The sequence below is a fragment of the Galleria mellonella genome, unplaced genomic scaffold, assembly GCF_026898425.1.
Source record: "Galleria mellonella isolate WM207_F2 unplaced genomic scaffold, CSIRO_AGI_GalMel_v1 utg184, whole genome shotgun sequence".
NCBI classification, from domain to species: Eukaryota; Metazoa; Arthropoda; class Insecta; order Lepidoptera; family Pyralidae; genus Galleria; species Galleria mellonella.
The window spans coordinates 9,281,028-9,297,748 of NW_026442025.1; the positions used below are offsets into that span (position 1 = coordinate 9,281,028).

The 16,721-nt window shown below is 32.0% G+C and overlaps 1 protein-coding gene across 1 annotated transcript in view; it reads right to left on the reverse strand.

Moving 5' to 3' along the window:
• The window catches only part of LOC113511996 (glutaredoxin domain-containing cysteine-rich protein CG31559-like), a 118,730-nt gene that overhangs the window by 83,274 nt on the left and 18,735 nt on the right, over window positions 1-16,721 (reverse strand). Inside the window, exon 2 of the mRNA XM_026895741.3 lies at window positions 4,070-4,177. The gene's annotated coding sequence lies outside the window, so the exon portion shown is untranslated. The remainder of the gene's footprint in view (window positions 1-4,069; window positions 4,178-16,721) is intronic.

A 16,721-nucleotide genomic window follows, 5' to 3' on the forward strand; every position in this document is an offset into this window, starting at 1 on the left:
GATTTCTTCTTGATTCTTTTCAACCGACTTCAAAAAAAATCTTATTTTATCCGAAAAAATATACTTTCAGATTGGTTCCATAAAAAAATTATCAAAATTAATTCAGTAGTTTACTTTTTAAATCAAAATAGTTTTGTTACAAAATCCACATGTTAAGGTTAACGTATCGTTTAGCGTTTCTCGTGTAAAGTCGCTTCTTTATGTAACAAAATGTAACAACACGCAATTGCGACATCTATTTAAACTATATCCATGGTTTGCCAGTTATAGTTTAGCTAAGTATCTACTCTGTAACTTGAAAGTACGCGTCCATTGACAAGTCAGTCATTAACAAGCGAATCACGCGCCGGCTTTCATCAACACTGACCGACTTGCATGTCGTTTGACTCAAGTGGCAGAATACTAGCGGCGTCTGTCTGATTTTTTTTTTAACGGATGATAATGAAATGGTAACCCGCGCTATCGGTGTATTATCGGTGGTTTTATGCAATTTTGAATGGCAAATAAACTGATGGCTCTTCTTTCGAAAGTAACCACATTGGTTACCGTCATCTATAGACATGAACAGTACCATGGACATACAAGACTGAAAAAAGTATAGATACTGTGTCGCCCATGATACTTTATAAAATTTTATTTATATAACAAACGATTGGGCAATAAACTGTTTTGATCAAAATAAGAATTCTCAAAATGGATTCAGTAATTGTGAATATGAAAAATAACGTGACTTATTTTACATAAAAAATCTATACAATTTTGTAAAACCCTTCTTTTTGAAAATAGTTGATAAGTAGTTAGGTACGTCAAACACATATGACATTTTTTTGTCCTCTATTTGAATTGATATAGAATAAAAGGAAGGCTATATTCCTATGGAAAAAAAAATAAAAATAATTTAAACATAGAAATTAAATATGAAAATAATGCCAATAAAATAATCAATAGCACGCGAAAGTTTTTACTTTATCCCATCTTCAGTTCTGAAGACAAAGTCAAGTGGACACGCCCTTATGCAAGAGATAAGGTGTGTTTAAGTGTATGTACACACTGCAGTACCTACTTTCGATCCGGTTTCTTTTTAAAAGTAAAAGATAACAGAATCTTAAATCAGGCCTTTAGAGCGTCTTCTAATTATGCCCAGAACAAAATTCGATTTATAATCACACTTACTGACTTGACAAATGTTATTTTGCCCCTATTGCAATTTAGCGGGTGCAATTTTTCTCTTATTATTATTATCTTTAAGTTGGAATAAACAATATAGTTTTTTTTTATATATATGCAATTTAGAATGATGGAAAAGCTAACGATCCACCTGATGGAAAGTGGTAACCGTCGTCTATAGACATGTATAACACCGTGAATATAACAAAGTATACTGTGTCGCCCATGATAACCTTCATGTTTTGCCATTCCTAAAGACGTTTGTCTTCAGGAATGGCAGTGTTTTTTTTTACGCAAATTGAATGCTAACCACGCTGGCGCATTTGCTATATGCTGACGAGGTATCAATAAGTGATGATAGGTGATGATGAAGACAGATCAGGTGGTCCATCGTAACGAATTTAACAATAATTAATCACGTTTCCAGATGGAACCACGTGGAGGCAAACCTGTCAGTGTATATTGCTAGCAACTGGGAATTTTAAACCTCATTACTAACAATCCCTTTCCTTCCAAACTAAGGTTTTATACCGCTGTCTCCTTAATTTCATTGCTATAATTCACCTTTTAAAATAAAATACAAACGCAACTGCTACATGACAGAAACACGAATGGGACAATGGTACCCAAGCTGACGACTTTTATACGAAGTCTCTCTACGATTATATATTATAAGATCGGATAAAATTTCATTAATATCGGATGAGCAGCGAGCGGTTTCGAAGAATGTCGATTATATTAAACAATCGAAGAATATAAATGATACATTATTAGAATACACGTAAGTGACAAACAACATAGCTTCCAATTAAAAAAAAAATCATTCAACATAACGACCCTGTACAATTTTACCTTTTTTATAATACGATTAAAATAAGATGGTAAACTGTAAACTTTTTATGCAACTTGGATTAACAAATACTTAGATGATATATTTGATACAAAGTTAGCTATGCCTTATAGACGGGACCATTACAATGTATCACACAGAATACAGTATGATACCCATGGTATCTTCTATGTCTATAAAACAGGAATGGCATTCCTGAATAATTCCATAATGTTGCCCATTCATGCATGCGTAATAAGTTAAACAGTTTTGCATCAAAGTCGGTACACAACTAAGATCTGGAATAACCAATATTTGTGTTTTATTGATTAAAACATAATTTAATACAATTTAAATATGATTTTTATAGTGTAATGCTCACATAAATCACTAGATCCTATACCGCTGTGTTAGATTGATTGGAGGAGACCTCTTTTAATAAGAGATACATTCACTTTTGCTTACATTGTTATTATTACTGCATATTTTAGTGGAAAAAAATATTTTTTTTTTTTTATTGATTATTTAGGCTGTTATATATATATATATCGTTATATATATATATATATATATATATATATATATATATATATATATATATATATATATATATATATATAAACGAATAATCAATTTAAAATAGGTAATAAATAAGATAGACTTATTGTCAAAACTGAAAAAAGATGAGACTTTAATTTTCAGTTATTATTGATTCGAGTTGCCTATACCAGATGTTTCTCGGACCAAGATATTTTAGGCGGTTAATACCTGCCGATGTAAGTCATTTGTTATGCTCGAGCGCAGGTAGACGGTGCTTCCGGTTCGTTAGTCATCAGGAAATAAATAATATATAATAGAATAATGCGCCTACGCCGAGAAAGGGCAAGCAAGTGTCGCTGAATACTAAACTAAACTCTAATATTATTAACAGAAGATATATTTTACTTTAAATACAAAAAAAATATGATGAGGTTTAGCAGCTGACTTTAAGTATAATCCTCAAATAAATTGCTATTTATATATCACTTCAATAACTCTGACAGAATCATAAAAATGTCTAGCTTAATGTATAAAATTTGATATTAATAGGTGCTTATATAAAATTGGTCATATCTATGGCTATATGTTAAGCCATAAGTGTTTGAAACTCATGTTAAAATTAAAACGAAAGTTATTGATTAATTAATTTACCATAAAGAGACAAATGTCTGCATGGGCACTTATGTCCCACGTACGTATGTGTTTTTGCCACCAAAGTAATTCTATTCTGTGAAAATAAGGGTATTTGCTTGTATGCGTATTTCGGTTTTAAGGTTTGAATATTGTAGTACAATATTCCTACCCTAATAATAATAATAGTGTAATCTTTTCTTGTAATCGTTTGTATTAAAGTTAAGTTTATTACTAAAAATACAAACGATTAACATCTATTATCCAGTAGACTGTACAAAAGTCGATTGCTTGGGTACCTCTGTGCCATTCGTATTTCTACCGTAAAGCAGTTGTGTTTGCATGGCTGTGTTTCGGTTTGTAGGGTGGGATATGGCGTGAATTTACAGGGTACAGAGGAATATTATCTGAGTCCTTAGGAATGGTAACGCATGGGGGGTATCATAGGCGAAACAGTATACTTTATTATGTTCATGGTATTGCTCATGTCTATAGGCGACGGTTACCACTTTTCATCAGGTGGGCTATCAGCTTGTTTGCCATTCTAAGTTGTATAAAAAAAATAAGGTACGAAGAATTAATCTCTATTATAAGGTATGAAGACATAAGAAATATATAGACCTCAGGAATGATAACGAATGAAGGGTGTTACAGTATACATGTATTTTTTAACTGACTTCAAAAGGAACAAAGTTCTTAATTCGGTTAAAATCAGATTTTCATCAAAATCGGTTTAATAGATAGTCTTAAATTATTTACGCGAAAAATTCTGAACAGATTCGAATGCAATTTTAAATTACATGGATAGATTACATCATAATATAACACATAGGATGCTTTGTACATTGATTCACGCGAGCGAAGCCGCGGTATACAGCTAGTAATGTTATAAAGCTTTCTTACCTCCTTGAATGGTGCGATAATTTATGGAGACCAGCTAAATTGAAGGCAAGGCTTGTTTGTAGGTCACACCCCCTTGAGTATTCTACACCGGTCTTGTATTTAGTATATCTATGAAAAACAAAAACAATCTAATTAATATCAGTTATCAAGCTAACCCAATGAATGGTGTTTCATACAAAATAATTAGACACATAGATAGACACTCTTTGTTGTTTCCTCCAAAAGATTAGAGTAGTAAACTTATCTATATCTATACTTATAATAAATCTGTAGAGAGGTGAATTCTGTACATGAAATATATTTCCAAAATAACCATCAGAGGGTGATTAGTGATCGATACTGATACCAAAAATGCAATCAGTAAAATTTTTGTATGTCTGTCTGTATGTTCGTTATAGAAACAAAAACTACTCGACGGATTTTAATGAAACTTTGTACAATAATTCTTCATACTCCTGGGCATGTTATAGTATACTATTCATCACGCCACGATCAATAGGAACAGAGCAGTGAATGGAAATGTGTCTGTTACATCAAAACCACTGAACCGTGAGGAAGGACATCGTCTACTTATTTTACGAAAAACGACAGATACGCGGATAACAGCTAGTTATAAATATATACAAAAAAATTCAAAAAATGTTCACATTGAGAAAACAATATGCGGCCTTATCGCTAAAAGCGATCTCTTCCAGTAAACCTTCAGATGGAGAGGAGTAGTTATAAACAGTTTGGTAGGAGGTTTTACAAAATAATTAGATTCTAGTTATCATCATATCAGCCTTTAACTGTCCACTGCTGGACATAAGCCTCCCCCTTGGAGGGTTTTGCCAGTAGTTGCCATGCTTGGCAGGCGGATTGGTAACCGCAATTAGGCTTTGGAGATATTTTAAGAGGGACGGTGCTGCCTATCCCTTGCCTTGTCTTTTACGACACCCACGGGAAAGGAAGGGCTGGCCATTCTATGCCGGAACCACATGGGAGTTCTGTGATATAGTCAACATTTTTATGTTCGTGTGATGATTGTATCTATGGAAATAAGATGCATAGTTCACTGCTCCTTCTCATTCTCAGGATGTCATAAAGACCATTAAATGTAGGTACCAATCAGAGGGAAACTACAAAAGCTGTCTGCATGAATAATGGCTTACTTCTATTTCTGCCTTTAAAAAACCGCAGTTAGGCTTTGGAGATGTTTTAAGAGGGACGCTATTGTCCATCCTTCGCCCTCCCTTAATCGCCTCTTACGACACCCATGGGAAAGGGTGGCTCATTCTATGCCAGAGCACACACAGCGATATGTTATTGTATTTCACTACGACTATTAAATTGTCATTGTATATTTTTATATTTCTGGTGCAATAAAGAGGTTCATAAATAAATAAATATGTACCAGTAAGAATTGGTTTGTGGTTATACCGGTTTGAGGTCTTGAGATCGATTTCCGGATATATAAAAATTTAACGAACTTCATAGACAAATGGTTTAGTTTGTTGAAAGTCATGCCCATATATTGCCTATTATGGCACGAAGCATTGTCATTAGGATTAATAGAATTTGTCTAGTGTTTACCATCGCCGAAGAGTTAGTCGGAAATTTAAAATAACATAAAATTTGAGTAACGAATAAATTCGATATTACGATTTTGTAATTTTTTTGGACGGGGTAATATATTTCTAGGGCTCAACACATTAATAATAATATTATTATTCACTTAATCATGAGTCATCATCATCATCATCATCATCATCACCATAACGTTAACTCTCCACTACTAAACATAGGCCTCCATAAAGTAGCAGACTTATTTAGTGTTAATATCTAACACATAATTTATATTCCACCAGAGGGAGACTTTGTACAAAAGTCGATTGCTTGGGTACCTCTGTCCCATTCGTGTTTTTACCGTGAAGCAGTTGTGTTTGCATGGCTGTGTTTCGGTTTGATGGGTGGGATATGGCGTGAATTTATAGGGTACAGAGGAATAATCTGAGTCCTCAGGAATGGCAATGCATGGGGGGTATTATGGGCGAAACAGTATACTCTGTTTTGTCCATGGTACTGCTCATGTCTATAGGCGACGGTTACCACTTTCCATCAGGTGGGCCGTCAGCTTGTTTGCCATTCTAAGTTATATTAAAAAAATATTAACTTATTGTAAATATCAGGTTTTACAATCAAAGAAAAAAAAATATTAGAGCAAAGACCTTTACAATCGGTAACAATGAAATGAAAAATAAACATTGCCATTGTATTCGTTATAACTAGAATCGATTCTTACATGTCAATTGGCCCACATAAATAAGGTATCGATTGCATGTTCTATCCCATTGAATCGAGATATCGGATCTCGTAACTTGTAACACCTGTATACAATACTTTCACCACAAAAATCGAGTTCGTATCGTATAGAACTCGAATCGGTTATACAACGGACGTACTTGTTATAGTGATAAATTGTAATTAGCACATATATGTATGTATTAAATGTGATGCATCTTGTACCTATTAATAATTTGCATGCTTTAGAATATAAGGCGAACATTTGTACTTCACCTAATAGATCAATATCTGTAAAAAACAATGTTCTCGCAAATAAAGAAATCTAATCTAATCTAATCTAATCTAAGTCTCGTGACAAATTATTGTATTAATAAGTTTGGCAAAAAACTCTAATAAATATATGATAGATGCGTTAATGCAGGTTTACCCGTTTCTATATAAAAATATCAAACTTACATAAACCCGTTTTCAGCTATTGAAATGTTTTGTCTCTTTCTTTAGTACTAAATTCCTTATTTAAAAGAAAGTGACTCTTAAGTCTTAGTTTTTATGAATAAGGGATTTAAATTATAAACTTAGAACCTATTTCTGATTACTCGATTGTAATAATCGAAACGGTATCGTAGCGACTCAGTCAATGGAACTAATCGTATTGCTATCTCTTTCTCCCATCGTTTTATTCATTTTACTAATATTATAAAAACGAAAGTTTATAAAGATGGATATTTGTTAATCTTTCTGGCAAAAAACACTGAACAGATTTGAATTAAATTTAGTATACGGATAGGCCATGTCTTAACTTAGAAGGGGAACAGATATTGTTAGTAATAGGGTTTAACAGACCCATTAAATTATTAGTAAATTATGTACAATAAAGATTTTACAATATAATACAATTATTAGCAATTAGCTATTAGGTCGACATCCACGCGGTTCCTACTGGAAACGAATTCGTCATGATGAATTTATTTACTTGCTTTCATTTTCACCTATCATCTCTCACTGGTATCCCGTCAACGTGTATAGATAGCACAGGCGGAGTTACCATTCCATTTTTCAAAAAAAAACATTTGAACATAGTTATATATATATATATATATATATATATATATATATATATATATATATATATATATATATATATATATATATATATATATATATATATATATATATATATATATATATATATATTCATGCGGGTGAAGCCGCAGGACATGGATAGTATTATTTTTTTTTATAGAATAAAATCATAATCTAAGATGAAATAAGTCAATAGCCATAATTATTTAATTTAATCCACAGTATAGAACCTACGATCCATAAATCAAATGTAACAAGCGTTTAAGTCCATTTCGAGCTCTTATTATCTTAAGTAATTGTACTAACATAATATTGTAACTACGACCGGGCTGTCTACATAATAATCAATCTGTCAGTATGTCTGATCACCCGTCACTATATCTCACGAACTCGCAAGGCCAATAGAAACACAATCGTGCATGAATGTTTACTATAAAAAATAAATCTGTCTGTCCGCATATGAATATGATAAAAAATCTGTGATAATTATCACAACTAAGGTATCTTGTATTTTTATTAACATTATTATAACTTATTTGACAGTTGACAATTACCTAATTTCCATTTAGAAAAAATATGCAAAATTTTTTTTATAACTAGTCTGGTCATAAATATTGCTACATAAAAACTTTTCTTATTTTTCAACTTTTTAAATATTTTGAATTTGGAACACGTTTATTATTTTAGAAACTTCTTTCGATTTCGCGCCATTTCACATATGTTTTCATGTTCATTATCAAATTACAATATGGAATGGGATGGTCTGGTTAAATTAAAAACTTTTAACTTATAAAAGTTTTACTAAATTAAAATCACTTAAGGTTTACATTTGTAATACAATTTTCAAATAAGAAATAACTTCCTCGTATATAACTAATACTAATAACTCCTTTTAAAACATGCACAGAATATTATGTATTTTGAAGGAAATTTAGTGATTAGAAATAATTTTGAGGAAGATCATTTTTATTATTATTTCAGCCATTCACTGTCCATTGCTGGACGTAAGCCTTCCCCATAAGGGGAGTTTTGCCAGTAGTTACCACGCTTGGCAGACGGGTTGGCAACCGCAGTTAGGCTTTTAGAGATGTTTTAAAAGGGACGCTGCTGCCCATCCCTCGCCCTCCCTTAGTTAATTCTTACGACATCCACGGAAAAGGAAGGGGTGGTCCATTCTATGCCGGAACACACATGGCGAGGAAGATTATATCACTGGTTGTTTTTGACAAAATAAAACAATAATTTTAATCAACTAACCAGTCATATTAAAGAAATCCAAGTAAACAAGAAATTCATGAAATAATAAATCCAATTATTATTAAAAAGAAATGATTTATCTACTGCAAATTAATACAGATTTCGCTATAGCAAAATAGTAAGTCATCAATATGATTATAATCATTTCTGTGGAGTCAATCACTTTAACGATTCCACCAGAATGACCAATATCATTAATTTACTCGATACGTAATAAAGAAGAAAGTTGAATTAGTATATTGTATCATAGAAATGAAACTCAATGATAGAAAATATACTCTCGATAATGTGCCGCATAAACATGCAAGCACCATATGAGAAATGTTTGAGAATACAGTTCGAAAATGGAACAAAATTTATTTGCTATTTTGTAAATGTATATAATTTTACAATTCGAAATTATTTTGTAAATGTAATTAATAAATGTTAGTGTAAATTTAAAAGAAACTTTTTTGTCAATAAAAATATGATTTTATAATTCTAAGATGTATTTTATAATAATTTATGTGTATCATTTTTATTAATAGAATCTACAATTAATTGCTTACAATGTAAATATTAAATGGAATAAACAACAAAGTAATATATTTACTATATATTACTACTGAGCATACATAATGCAATGTGAATATTAGAGTGATATTAAATGTGATTGAAATAAACATAGTGATTGATAGAAGAACGATAGTACGATAATTAAGTTTCTTATATTATATTTAGCTACAATTTACACTTTACTTCTATTTTTCGATGTACCATGAAATGTAGTCGTATTTTGAAATTTGGGACCTTAATTTAGTTCATACGATTAAGCGCCGCTGTGTAGTCCCAGGATAGAATGGGCCACCTCTTCCTTCCCCATGAGTGTCGTAAAAGGCGACCAATGGTCTTAATGTTCGAGAAATGGGCACCAGCGTCCCTTTTAAAACATCTTTAAAAGCCTAATTGCAGTTGCCAACGCACCTGCCATACGTGGCAACTATTGGCAACACTCGTGAGCAGTTAATGGCTGATATATTTCAGAAAAAAATTCATGATAGGTACATTGCTTTTTTTCTGTCCACCGTCATAATAAATTCAGATCAGAAACGAGTCTATCTATTGTAAATTCCAATATAAATATTCAAAAGAGATGTTTTACAAGTCGCCACGCGAGAGTAGTGTCGGTATAAAGTGCCGCTCTTTCCAATGGTCTGTGACCATATAGTTATTACAGGTCATTCACATGATGATGTCATTGGCAAGCAATATAATATTGAACATGGATTATATAGGCTGGAATTTAAATAATTTGTATATTTTTTTATTTACACAGTTATAAATATATATGTATATGTTTTAAAAGCAGTCTTATCATTAGGGAAATCTCTTACAGACAACCTTTGGTTTTAAGAGAATAGATAGAAGTGGGTAGTAGGGTGGAGCAAGAATGAATTAAAAATTGTTTCATGCATAAAATAATAAAACCTATATTGCCTAAAAAATATCGAAAACATATAAAAAATAATAATATTAAACTACTTACTATAACAATATATATAATATACGCCACCCATAACAATACAGCGTGTTCAAGTATCAAGACATAATATATAGACTTTGTACAAAAGTCGATTGCTTGGGTACCTCTTTTTTTTTTTTTTATTTTTTACAACACAGGGGGCAAACGAGCATGCGGCTCACCTGATGGTAAGTGACTACCGCCGCCCATGATCACCTCTGTCCCATTCGTGTTTCAACCGTGAAGCAGTTGTGTTTGCATAGCTGTGTTTCGGTTTGAACGGTGGGATATGGCGTGAATTTACTGGGTACAGAGGAATAACACCTGAGTCCTCAGGAATAGCAACGCATGGGGGGGTATCATGGGCGAAACAGTATACTCTGTTATGTCCATGGTACTGCTCATGTCTATAGGCGACGGTTACCACTTTCCATCAGGTGGGCCGTCAGCTTGTTTGCCATTCTAAGTTGTATAAAAAAAATAAAAAAAAAATATAATAATTTACGATTGTGTTTCACACAAAAAATATTTAAATTATGAAAAAACCAGTTATTTTGATTTTAAAACTAAACTATTGAAGCGATTTTGATAAAACTAATATTGGATCAATACGTAAGTACACGTAATTCTTGTAAGGCTGCAGCCTTTTAGATAAAAAAATATCAAATGGGTTTGAAGTTATGGGATAACAAACATAAAAAATCTACTAATATAGTTAAATACATATAGTCAAATATATAATAAAGTTTGTTGAAAATCAAAATCTTCAGTATTTTGCGGGATTAATTTAAAATTTTAATTTGTACACGAGAATCATTGGATTTGAACTCGAATCTTGTTCTCAAAATTAAATCCTTTTGGACAAAAATGTGTTAAAAATTACTTCACTATGTTTAGTCATTTCTCAAAAGATACACTCACTGCAGTGTGATGAATCACTGAAGAACAGTCGAATCATCAAGTGCAATTAAATTCACAATACGGATCTGATATTCTGCGTAATATATAAAAGGAAATTCCAAAGATACTAACAGAAGTTTGAAATATTAATATATTATAACTTTCACAAGAATCAAAGTGACCGACATAACTCGAAGGATAAGTAAGCTGAAGTGGAAATGGGCTGATCACATAGCTTAAAGAACCAATAGATGACGGGGAAAAAAGATTTTTTAGTGACGACCCGTACGGGAAAATACAGTGTAGGACGACCCGCACTAGATCCGCCTAGTCGTCACTCCAGTGACGACTTCAAATGCATTTCAGGAAGTCAGTGGATGCAGGTGACTTAGGACTTTATGACAGTCTATGGGGGAGACCTACGTTCAGCAATGGACCGATAATGGCTTATATGATGCTGATGATGGTAACTTTCACATGTTATATTAAACAGAATCTTTTATTCATAACAACCGAATATTTTTTCCCATAAGAAGTAGTGTTTCCCATTATTTTTTAACTACGTCTCATGAGAAAAAATAATGGGTAATTGAAAATGAGAGGTACTTGGCATTTGCAATATGAATCTGGGAATGAAAAGATGTTAGTAATTTTTTATTTATTAAATATAGGTAAACAAGTATATTATGCTTCAAAATTTAAAACATGTTTGCTCTGCTAAACGTTTTTTTATATTTAAAAAAAATATGTAATCGGTATCACTCGAGATGACGTAAGATTGTAATAATATGGGATTATAATAATATGATATATGGGACATCAAACTCCATTTAAGCATTTAATAGTAATGGTGGAATAAAGAAACTTACATGTAGAACATATACAATTCGCATAATCTGTGCTAATTGTGAAAACATTGCACTTCTTCTTAAGCAGTTGCGTAAATATATATCGATTGACTACTACATTCAGGGGAGGAGGGATTGTTAGTAATGCGAACTACTAGTTTCATTGCTAGCAATATACCCAGTCAGATCGACCTCCACGTGATCCCCCTGTAAACCATCGTATTTAATCCCAGGTGTATTCATCACGATACTTTAATTGACGTGTCTTTTCATTCTCACTTATCATCCTTCACTAGTGCCCCGCCAGCGTATACGGTTAGCGCAGGCGGGGTTACTATTCAATTATCATTCATTAAAAAACAGATTTAAAATATACGGTGGAACATACTTAAATACAATAACATATATATGCTTCTAAGAGCATAGCTATACGTTTTGGCTTTGTTGTAGTCAAATAAATATAAACAATCTTGTGAATGACATAACCTTAATAATTCATAGTACCATAAAATATTTTTCCAACACTAACGTGACATACACAACTGGTAATATAATTCTTATTATTTCAACACACTTCCGTCAACACCTGGAAGTCGCTATGACAAAAATGACAAAACGTAATAGTGCCGGTTTATTAAACAAGACACGTAAACAAACTTGAAAATGACAAAGTGTCCACTTTCACTGAGAAAGGAATGAATAATAAAAGAAAAGGCAAGCCGCCAGTGCGGAACGGACCAGGCCAATAGATCGGGCTCGACCCGTCTGCGAATGTTTGCTCTGAGGTATTAAGAAGTCCACCTTACACGAATTATAATAGGATTCTTTGTATAAACCGCAGAATTTGATAGACAACTCATGTTAAAGGGTAATTAATATCGACGGACTATTCATTTAAATTGGTCGGTTATATAAAGCCCTATCCTATTACGATTCCTGTATGACTGTGTTTTTAAGTCCCCTAACAGTTTTAAAAGCAAGAGCATATTACACGATTTCATTAACGTTATGAATAATTATTCATTAATTCAAACATTTTTAATCACATTTATTATCATTTAAAAATATATCGTTCAACGCGAAGATAACTAGTTTTTCCTTAAAAATATAGGTCGAAAAGCATAAAAAAAAATTGAGTTTTATATAGTAACTTAGCAGTTGGATATACAGTGATATAAAATTGGAGTTATGTATTTAATAACATCCTTATCTCGTTTACTCAATTAAGTAGTTTTTAAACTAGGAGACATAGTGTTATGAGGGATCTGTCAACGATTATCCTGGGCCGAATCACTTTATGAATGTTTTTTTTTTTATACAACTTTGAATAGCAAACAAGCTGACCAGCCACCTGATAGAAAGTGGTAACCGTCGCCTATAGACATGAGCAGTACCATGGACATAACAGAGTATACTGTTTCGCCCCTGATACTCCCAATGCGTTGCCATTCCTGAGGACTCAGGTGTTATTCCGCCGTACTCAGTAAATTTACGCCATATCCCACCCTTCAAACTGAAACACAGCCATGCAAACACAACTGCTTTACGGTTGAAACACGTATGGGACAGAGGCACCCAAGCAATTGACTTTTGTACAAAGTCTCCCAAATGTTCATTTCATAAATTGTCTAGATCGAACCCAACATCTTTTTCACGAAAAGTAACGCGCCTAATGCATCATGGAGGTCATCAAATGATGATGATGATGTCAAGGACATTTATATGCGGGTCGGAACAAATAGCCCTGTTTTCTTTGTACTCACAATATAAGTAACCTTGGATGTAATTATGAGATTTTAAACGAATTCGACAGTGAATTTTTTCGACATTATTCTTCATACTTTGAAGGTATTAAACCTTCAAAGTATGAGGAACGAATGATAATTATCCCATATTCTATGGTTTAACATATAATTTAAGATTACTTCCATAAAAACCGAGTTTATACGAGGACTTTTAAGTTCACTTTTTCGATAATCATTCAGAATTAGTTAAATTAATTAGTTTTCACGGCTTTGCCCGCATTAGTAGTAGCATTAGTATAGCCGTTCAGCTATTTAAGCCTGATTGAGTAACAAATATACGAACATCCAAACATTCGCATTTATAATAATATAATTTTTTTTTATACAACTTAGAATGGCAAACAAGCTGACTGCCCACCTGATGGAAAGTGGTAACCATCGCCTATAGACATGAGCAATACCATGGACATAACAAAGTATGCTGTTTCGCCCATGATACCCCCCATGCGTTGCCATTCCTGAGGACTCAAGTGTTATTCCTCTGTACCCAGTAAATTCACGTCACAGTTTTAAATTTGGTTATATATATTAGTTATTCCATAACTCCGTCAGATCTAAACCGATTAGGAAAATCTTTTTTCATCTAAAAGGATATACTTACAGATTGATTTCATAGAAATTTTATCAATTTCGGTTTAGTAGTTAAATTTTTAGATCATAATAATTGAAGTCGATTCTTGTGGGATTCAATCTTTAATTATTAAGTCTATGTTGTTATTCTAATGACACACTTGTAAACAACTAAAAGAACATATTAAACCTCTGGGACACTGGTTCCCAATATTGGCTATATCATCTTTGAACCAAGTCATTGAACTCCATCAGAAGATTTAGCGATTGTACAAGCATCTCAAATCATACGTGTAGATGGTTAGCTGTACCACTCGGGTCGAACATTGACACCGTGTCAACGAACTGCATGCAAAAAATGTTCGGTTAAATAGCAAATTAGACTTGTACAGTCAGCATAAAAAATCGATGAAAACTTATACATTTTTATAATCCGTAAAAGCTACTGTGTACATATATAAATAACTCAAGAAGATAAGCAAGATACAAGCTACGCGAGCACGTGATCAATTTATTAAGAAAGCTTGATAATACGGTGTATAGGGTATTTGAAAATGTTAAAGTATCCATTGTTTTTTATTCCTGACTGTACCAACTGAGAATAATTCAGTTGCAAATCCTTTCTTTAAGGTTCTTGAGTGGCATTCCCGTAACGGCAAACACAGTGTAGGATAACCCCCCATTAGATGGAGTGACAACCTAAAGTGCATTGCAGGGACTCAGTGGATGCAGGTGGCTCAGGACCGTTTTTTATGGCAGTCCATAGGGAATTATCGTCCATCATCAGTGATTGGATGATGACTGAAATGATGATGATGATGATGAAATCCTTTCTATATTATTGATAGTCTACAACTTTATATAGGATATGTAAAATAAGGGATTTAAAAATCTTTAAACGTTTATCAACTTACCATATGTTGCTAACTGTACCATCTGAGAACTATTCATTCGTAATTCCTTTGCTTACTGTTGATGATCTATTTAGATTAACTCGAGAGTATTACAAAAAATACAATATATGGTAATTAAAATACAATCAAACGATGTATAGAATTTTTGGCATTGTGACAATATCCTCAAGATGTTGGTAACATTGTCTTGCTGTCCTTATAACCAAGTTTTATGCAAACGAAGGACTTTTTGTTCGCTACAAAATGTTCTTGTTTACCTTGTCTTCCCAGGTTTTTAAATTCGACGAAGGAGAATCCTTGGTTCGGTCTACAACGTACATACCTAAATTTTTCAAGTACGTATATAGCTTACACACACTATCTAATATATCAAATTCTTGTGTCGCGATATTTGTTACCAAGCTCCTCCGAAACGGTTTTACCGATTTTTTATTATGATTAGTTATATTTGAACGGCTTACGTTAAGGCGCTATAAGCTAACAAACAAACAAACAAACTTACTTTCACATTTATAATGTAAGGATAATTGATTACTACACAAAACATACCGGAAATTCTAATAGTGCCCAAAATGCTCAATCGAAGAAATTTAACCCGAAACATAGTATGATACATAGTTGAGTATTTTCTAATATAGATAGAGAAATTAAAGATTAAAATCACTTTTGCAATACCATTTGTAATTACCAAACGACAGCTCTTTCATCTTGATCTTGTTTTCATTACTGATAAACCGTAATAGGTAATTTAATTAATGATAGTCCAAGAGATAAAGTAATAGGAATCTACGTAAATTTAAATTATATTTTATTGAACTCAATGTTATGTTTAGTTTTGTTCCCATTTTGTATTATAATAGTTAGAGTTAACTTATAAAAAGCAAGTGGTTGTAACAATATGTGTAGTACAAATAAAAATGTCAACTTTTTGCAAGATCATTATGAAAGTGAACAATTTTTTTTTTATATGTAGACTTTAGATTTATAATAAATAAGTATCCACAAGTAGACACATTTTATTATATTGTTGAAAAATTTCACAATATGGCAATTGAGTTTATTTCTAGTGTTAATTTTACTTTATATAAAAGGTTAAGTTAATTTATATATAAGGTTTGGAGATTTTTTGTAAATAAATGAACATACATACAATATACATACATACATACATATCTGTCACGTCTATTTATTATTATGATAGAATATAAATTCATGAGCCACTCATGAATTGGCAAAAATATTGCATTACATGCACACACAGTTGCTTTAACATATTTTTTTTTGTTTTTCATTCGTCCTTCATATGAGCGATTTTTATATACTCGTATTTGTTATCTCCTATTCCGGACTGAACTTATATATATATATATATATATATATATATATATATATATATATATATATATATATATATATATATATATTTATATATATATATATATATATATATATATATATATATATATATATATATATATATATTTATATTTT